Genomic DNA, 7111 nt, shown 5'->3' on the forward strand with positions numbered 1-7111 from the left:
CCTCCTGCAGTGCTCGGATCGGCTGCTTTTCCCCAGGAGGTGTAGGGGCCCTGCCTGGAGCCGGCTCAGCCCTGTGCCCGGAGCATCTGGCCCCTGCCCAGGCTGCTGCCCCCAGCTCACCCGGGCATCACTCAGGGCGGGGGTGGCCGGGTCCGTGGTCGGCTCCGAGTCGGGGTCAGGAGCCGGCATCTGGGGTTCTCGGCAGGGCACGGCTGGAGACGTCTGGGTCATCGCTCAGCCAGCTCCGGGAGCTGTTTCTGGTCGATATACTGCTGTCACGGCGTCCCCAGGCGATGCTCTGGAACTGCTCCCCACAAAGCCAGGCAGGACTCTGAGGAGCCTCCTCTCCCTCAGAGCAGCCTGTCTGCAGGGCAAGAAGCTCCCACGGCTTCACCTCCTGGGTCTCTCCTTGGAGCATTCAGCATCCTCTGCCCCTCCGTGTGCTTCCCACAGCGAGTCCGCCCAGGCGGGGTCCTGGGGAAGCCACAGGGTCCTGCCCCCCCACTGCGCAGTCAGACGTGACTCTCAGCCAGCCAGTAACACAGAGGTTTATTCGATGACAGGAACAGGGGCTAACACAGAGCTTGTAGGTACCGCGAACCGGACCCCTCAGCCGGGTCCATTCTGGGGGGCAGTGAGCCAGACCCCCACGTCTGCCCTTCACTCCTCGTCCCCAGCCAGCTCCAGACTGAAACCCCCTCCAGCCCCTCCTCGTCTGCTCAGCCCCTTTCCCGGGCCAGGAGGTCACCTGACCTCTTTGTTCTCCCACCTTTAGCATCCCCTTGCAGGGGGGAAGGGCCAGGCCATTAGTTGTCAGGAGACCGAGGGTCGGCCAGAAACTGAGCCCCCCCCCCCCCCCCCACAGTATTCAGAGGAAACATTAAGAACAGCCCCACTTCGTCACAACTGCCATGGACCAATCTGGGGGGAACCACTCTAGCCCCGCTGGGCGGTGTGTCCTGCAGTGTCTAGCTTCACAAGGCGATGCAGAAGTCTTATGGCCTGGCGGCCCCAGGGTCCCAGGTTCTAATCCAGCAGGTTCTTAGGGTATGTCTACACTACAAGAGTAGTTCGATTTAACTTAGGTCGAATTTGTGGATTCGACCTTATGAAGTCGAATTTGTGTATCCACACTAAGGACACTAATTCGACTTTGTGAGTCCACACTAACGGGGCAAGCGTTGACATTGGAAGCGGTGCATTCTGGGCAGCTATCCCACAGTTCCCGCAGTCCCCGCTTCCCATTGGAATGCTGGGTAGAGCCCCCAATGCCTGCTGGGGGAAAAATGTGTCGAGGGTGGTTTTGGGTAACTGTCATCATTCAACCATCAATCACGCCCTCCCTCCCTCCCTGAAAGCGCCGGCGGGAAATCTGTTCGCGCACTTTTCTGGTCAGTGACAGCGTGGACGCCACAGCACTGCGAGCATGGAGCCCGCTGCGATCATCGCTGCACTTATGGCCGTTGTCAACTCCTCGCACCTTATCGTCCACCTCTTCCACAGTCAGCTGCTGAGAAATCGGGCGAGGAGGCTCCGGCAGCGCGGTGAGGACATGAAGTATCAGAGTGGCACAGACCTCTCACAAAGCACGGGATCCCGCACCGCAGAGATCATGGTGGCAATGGGTCACGTTCATGCTATGGGACGGCGATTCTGGGCCCGGGAAACAAGCACGGACTGGTGGGACCGCATAGTGCTGCAGGTCTGGGATGAATCACAGTGGCTGCGAAACTTCAGGATGCGTAAGGGCACTTTCCTTGAACTGTGTGACTTGCTGTCCCCTGTCCTGAAGCGCCAGGACACCCGGATGCGAGCAGCCCTGAGTGTGCAGAAGCGAGTGGCCATAGCCCTCTGGAAACTTGCAACGCCAGACAGCTACCGGTCAGTAGCGAACCACTTTGGCGTGGGCAAATCTACCGTGGGGTTGCTGTGATGCAAGTAGCCCACGCAATCGTTGACCTACTGCTCTCAAAGGTAGTGACCCTGGGAAACGTCCAGGTCGTCATAGATGGCTTCGCCGCGATGGGATTCCCAAACTGCGGTGGGGCTATAGATGGGACTCACATCCCTATCCTGGGACCGGCCCACCAGGCCAGCCAGTATATTAACCGAAAGGGCTACTTTTCAATGGTGCTGCAAGCACTGGTGGACCATAGGGGACGTTTTACCAACATCTACGTCGGGTGGCCAGGCAAGGTTCATGACGCGCGTGTGTTCAGGAACTCGTGTCTGTTTAGACGCCTGCAGGAAGGTAGTTTCTTCCCGGACCACAAAGTAAGTGTTGGGGATGTGGAGATGCCTACAGTGATCCTCGGGGACCCAGCCTACCCGCTAATGCCCTGGCTCCTGAAGCCCTATACAGGCGCCCTGGACAGTGACAAAGAACTCTTCAACTACCGGCTGAGCAAGTGCAGAATGGTGGTGGAGTGTGCTTTCGGACGTCTCAAGGGGAGATGGAGGAGCTTACTGACTCGCTCGGATCTCAGCGAAACCAATATCCCCATTGTTATTGCAGCTTGCTGTGTGCTCCACAATCTCTGTGAGAGCAAGGGGGAGACCTTTATGGCGGGATGGGAGATTGAGGCAAATCGCCTGGCTGCTGATTACGCTCAGCCAGACACCCGTGCGATTAGAAGAGCCCAGCGGGAAGCGCTGTGCATCCGGGAGGCTTTGAAAGCTAGGTTCCTCAGAGAGCAGGGTAACCTATGACTGTCCAGTCTCTTTACAGAGAAGCTGAACCTGCCCCTGTTTCAGTTACTATTGACTTTTTTCAGTGGTTACATACCCCGTTCACCAGGTTTCCCCCCTTCCAACAGACGTTTAAAAATAAAGTTAATGGAACATTTTTAATTAACAAAGTTTTCTTTACTAATGAATTCGCGTTAAAGGGTTCAAACAGGGACGCAGACTGTGGTGGGTACGGTGTGCAGTGATGTACAGACCGCTTCTACACTCGTGGACTGACAGGCTCCTGCTCCTACAGCGGTCTCTGGGGGGAGGACGGTTACAGGAGAGTGTGCAGGAAGGGGTGGGTTTGCAGGAAGGGGTGAGGGGTGTGTGGGAAGGGTGAGTAGGTGTGGGTGGATGATGGCTCTGGCTGGGGCTCAGGGCATCGGAGAGGTTCATGGCTAGGGTGGAAGGGCATGGTAAGGGCAGCCTGCCTTGCCATTTGTGGATGCCAGGCGCTAGGACCCTGGGGCAGCATACACCTCCCAGACTGACCTGGGGCAGCAGACACCTCGCAGAGTGACCCGGGTGCCTAGTGACTGCACTCTGTGTGTGACCTGCTGTTGATCCTGCCCCCATGTCTGTACCCTGTTAATGGAGGCTGTCCTATGCAATTAACAAACCCCTCCCCCCCTTCACACAAAGTCTTCTGCAAAGAAACATGACGGAAACAGTAATGAACAGCAAACTATTTTTAATATTCAACTACACAGTTGGGGGATGAAACTGGGATTTGGGATCGGGTGAGCCAGGAAGGCAAGCAATTCTCATACTTTAGGGAATGAGAGCTGTTTGGTACATGAGCGCTCTGCTGGGGTGGAGTGACAGTTTTCACGGCCCCTAGCGCCCCTCCTTCTTGTGATTTTGGATGAGGGGGGGGGACAGGACTTTGTGGCGGGGGAAGGCGGTTGCAGATACAGTTCAGGGGGGCTCTCTGCTCCTGCCTGCGGTCCTGCAGAACATCCACAAGGCGCCGGAGCGTGTCCGTTTGCTCCCTCATTAGTCCAAGCAGCGTTTGAGTCGCCTGCTGGTCTTCCTGCTGCCAACTGTCCTCCCGTTCGCTGTGTGAGCGCTGCTGCTGAGAGAGGGTCTCCCTCCACTGGCTCTGCTGGGCCGCCTCGGCTCTGGAGCAGGCCATCAGTTCAGCGAACATCTCGTCCCGAGTCTTTTTCTTTCGCCGCCTAATCTGCGCCAGCCTCTGTGAGGGGGATGCCGGGGCAGGTCGGGAAACAGCCGCAGCTGTGTGATGGGAAAAAGGAAGTGATTTCCTTGCAAAGATACATGTTTGCGAACACTGAACACAGTCTAGTCTGTTTCTGTGAACAAGACCATACACGGCACCTATCTCATGCGTTCTCAGGACAAGTTCGAATTTTCGGCATTCGCTTTCATTGCCTGAGGTCTTGCACTGGAGATCAGACAAGTGGGGCAGGACAGCAGAATCCGTGTAGCAGCCAGGCCTGGTAAGCCGTAAACTTTAGGCTGCTTAAAAGTTAATGTATAGCAGTGCCCTCCTGCTGCAGGCAATCTGGAAAGCATAAACTCTGACCCTGTTCCACCCCCTCGCGGCTGTCCCCGGGAAAGATCCCTGTATGCTTCCCCTCTGCAGCCTCCACCATGTGGCTGTTAAACGACGCTTATTGTTATGCAAAGGAAAAGTGAAGCATTCCCAATAGTAACATTACACTAATTCCCCTAATTAGATGCAGCAGTTGCCGAGCGAGATCACCCTGAGGCGGGTCACTAAGACAGACAGAGAGCGCATGCTGCGTGAAACCCTGCACAGACCAGGGCCCTATGCTGCCATGCTCATCGAGGCAATGCTCCCACTGTACCTGAGGATAGCCTGGCGCGGAAGAGTGTGCTTCCACGGAGCACCCAATAAGGCACCTCTCCCCAGGAACCTCCTGCGGAGGCTTTTCGAGTACCTCTACGAGAGCTTTGTGGAACTCTCCCAAGAGGATTTCTGTTCTATCCCCATATGCATTGACCTTCTTTTCATATAGTTTTTATTCCTGTTTTTTAAAAAATAAATGTTTACATGTTTATAGCACTTACCGACTGATCCTTCCCCTGATTCAGAGTCTGGGTTAACGGCCGGGGAGGGTTGGTAGGGGATCTCTGTGAGGCTGATGAAGAGATCCTGGCTGTTGGGGAAAGCAGTATTGTAAGCGCTGTCGCCTGCCTCGTCCTCCACAAACCCTTCCTCATCTTCCCCATCCGCGAACATCGCCGAGAAACTGCCCGTCGACACTATCCCATCCTCAGAGTCCACGGTCACTGGTGGGGCAGTGGTGGCAGACCCACCGAGAATGGCATGCAGTGCCTCGTAGAAGCGGCATGTCTGGGGCTGGGATCCGGAGCGTCCGTTTGCCGCTTTGATTTTTTGGTAGCCTTGTCTCAGGTCCTTGATTTTCACGCGGCACTGCGTTGCATCCCGGCTGTATCCTCTGAGTGCCATGGCTTTGGAGACCTTCTCGTAGGTCTTTGCATTCCGTTTTTTGGAGCGCAGCTCCGAAAGCACAGACTCATCACCCCACACAGCGATCAGATCCAAGACTTCCCGGTCAGTCCATGCTGGGGCCCTCTTTCTACTCTGAGATTGCATGGACCCCTCTGCTGGAGAGCTCTGCATCGTTGCCGGTGCTGCTGAGCTCGCCCCGATGTCCAACCAGGAATTGAGATTCAAACTGGCCAGACAGGAAAAGGAATTCAAATTTTCCCGGGGCATTTCCTGTGTGGCTGGTCAGAACATCTGAGCTCGGACTGCTGTCCTGAGCATCAACACAGTGGTGCACTGTGGGATAGCTCCCGGAGCTACTAAGGTCGATTTCCATCCACACATAGGCTAACTCGACATGGCCATGTCGAAATTAGCGCTGCTCCCCTCGTCGGGGTGGAGTACCGAATTCGAACTAAAGAGCCCTCTATGTCGAACTAATTAGCTTCCTGGTGTGGACGGTTGCACGGTTAAATCGAATTAACGCTGCTAAATTCGACATAAACTCCTAGTGTAGACCAGGCCTTATATGGAGGAAGCTGTTCAGATAAGTTGAGGATGAATCACCGGGGCAAGAAGCTTACACAGCTTCGACCTTCCTGGGTCTGACCTCAGAGCGTTCAGCATCCCATTCTCACACCATGCGCTTGCCGCAGCGAGTCCGCCCGGGTGGGGCTCTTGGGGAGCCAGAGGGCCCTGCACCCCAACTCCGCAGTCAGACGTGACGCTCAGCCAGCGTAAAACAGAAGGTTTGTTAGTTGACAGGAACACAGCGTCGGGCAGAATTTGTTAGCACAGAACTCAGTGACTTTCAGCCAAGTCCATCTTGGGGAATCCTGGGCTCCTCCTCTTCCAGCAACTCGACCCCTGTTGCTCCTCCTCTTTGTCTCGCTTCCGGGCAGAGTCACCTGGTTGCATCCCCCTCCTGGGTCTCAGGTTACGAAGGGCAAGGGCCATAGCCTGCATCTGGACAGCCTCACCTGTCCCCAAGGGTGTCAGCCAAACCACACACCTCTATTCCCACCACCTAGGCTTTGGTGCAGCACACAGGGAAAATGAGGCACACACAGTATTCATGCAAAACAGTAAGACTCACATAGGCTCACATACAACATAACAAGGGAAAATCCCCACTTTGTCACGCCCATATTGGGTAGATAACACGCTCTTCCATTCAGCCCCAGCCCTTATGCACACTAGATTGTGTGCCCCCTTGTCACAGAGTCCCTGGGCGATGCTCTGGAACTGCTCCCCACAAAGCCAGGCAGGACTCTGGGGAGCCTCCTCTCCCTTGGAGCAGACTGTCTCCAGGGCAAGAAGCTCACACGGCTTCACCTCCTGGCTCTGACCTTGGAGCATTCAGCATGTGCCCCTCCGTGCGCTTCCCACAGCGAGTCTGCTCAGGCGAGGTCCTGGGGAAGCCAGAGGATCCTGCATCCCCACTTCGCAGTCAGACGTGACTCTCAGCCAGCCAGTAACACAGAGGTTTATTCGATGACAGGAACAGGGTCTAAAACAGAGCTTGTAGGTACAGAGAATTGGACTCCTCAGCCGGGTCCATTCTGGGGCCCAGCGAGGCAGACCCCCACGTCTGCCCTCACTCCTGGTCCCCAGCCAGCTCCCAACTGAAACCCCCTCCAGCCCCTTCTTTCTGGCCTTTGTCTCTTTCCCAGGCCAGGAGGTCACCTGATCTCTTTGTTCACCTTTAGTCATCCCCTTGCAAGGTGGGGGGGAGGCCCCCAGCCATTTGTTACTAGGATACAAAGTGTTGGCAATTTATGCACACTGGAGACTTAAGAAATGCATAGGGGAAACTGAGGCACCCACACAGTATTCAGAGGAAACATTAAGAACAGTCCCACTTCGTCACACCCCTGGAGATCT

Source organism: Mauremys mutica, chromosome 6 (genome assembly GCF_020497125.1).
Source record: "Mauremys mutica isolate MM-2020 ecotype Southern chromosome 6, ASM2049712v1, whole genome shotgun sequence".
Taxonomy (NCBI): domain Eukaryota; kingdom Metazoa; phylum Chordata; order Testudines; family Geoemydidae; genus Mauremys; species Mauremys mutica.